A 1,518-nucleotide genomic window follows, 5' to 3' on the forward strand; every position below is an offset into this window, starting at 1 on the left:
ACCCTCAAAAAACTTACACCCCACCTCCCATGAGAAACCAAAATCAAAGACCCTTTTACAACCAAAACCAAGGTTACCAAAATCAAAATCCATACAATCACCAAAATGACCAAGGTTTTGATGTTCAAAAAGCGGTCCTCCAAATGCAAAAGAATCAACAAGAGTTTTTCACTCAAATGCAAAAAGATAGTCAAGTAAAGGAAACCACCATCAACAACATCCTAGCTCACACCAAGATGTTGGAAGCACAATTGACTCAACTAGCATCTTCAAGCTCACAAAGACAAAAGGGGCAATTACCACCTCAAAGTAATCCCCCAAGACATGAAATGGTTAGTGTCATTCACTTGAGAAGTGGTACAAGGTATGAAGCACCGAAGAAGCAAGTTGAGGATGAAGTTGTGGAAGCTAGTGATAAGGAAGAAATTGTGCAAAAATCCAAAGATGGAGAATCATCAAAAGAAGAAATTTCAAAGAAAAATGAAGACAAGGTCAAGGAGAAGGAGCCCATTGTGATTAGACTTCCTTTTCCAAGTCGTCAAGCCAAGCCCAAATTTGATTACCAACTTGGAAAGTTTATGGAAATTGTGAAGAATTTAAAAGTCTCAATTCCTTTCACGGAATTAATCAATCACGTGCCGGCCTATGCGAAATACATGAAAGACATCCTCACAAAGAAGAAATCGATCCGGAAAATTGAGACTATCGCCTTCACTAAGGTAAGTAGTGCAATACTTCAAGGGAGTTCACCTCCAAAACTAAAGGATCCGGGAAGCTTCTCAATACCGTGTACCATTGGCGACACCACGATCAACAAAGCCTTATGTGATCTAGGGGCAAGTGTGAGTGTTATGCCGTACTCGGTAAGTAAAAGGTTGGGGATGGGAGAGATTAAATGCACCAATATCACACTCCAAATGGCCGATAGATCGACGAAGACACCATTAGGGATATGGGAAGATGTCCCCGTGCGAATTGGGAAGTTTTTCATCCCGGTGGACTTTGTCATTGTTGATATGGAGGAAGACTCCAACATTCCAATCATTCTTGGAAGACCCTTCTTACACACCGCGGGTGCGGTGATTGATGTAAAACATGGTGAGCTCGCTCTAGAAGTGGGAGATAAGAGTATAACTTTTAATCTTGACAAGACTATGAGAGCTCCCCGTTTACATGAACCATGTTTTATGATCGATCATTATAGTCGGAAGGATGAAGGGAAGAAGTCGGAACTCCAATGGAAGAAGAAAATTGAAGATGCTTCATTCAAAGAGCAAGTGAATTGTGACAAAGAGAGCTTGCAAAGCTCATCAAAGACAAGCAATGAAGAAGATGGCCTCATTTGCCAAGAAAAGGAAATGGGAAAATTGTCTCCATCAAATCAAGAGATTTTCAATGATCAACTTAATGAAGTTTGTAGTCTTTGGGACGACGAATTTGAAGGGATTTTTAATCCCTACATTGGTAATGCCATCGATCAAGACCGACAACAAGGGCCAAGGTCTATTGAAGACCTCT

This window comes from Silene latifolia, chromosome Y (genome assembly GCF_048544455.1).
Source record: "Silene latifolia isolate original U9 population chromosome Y, ASM4854445v1, whole genome shotgun sequence".
Classification (NCBI taxonomy): Eukaryota; Viridiplantae; Streptophyta; class Magnoliopsida; order Caryophyllales; family Caryophyllaceae; genus Silene; species Silene latifolia.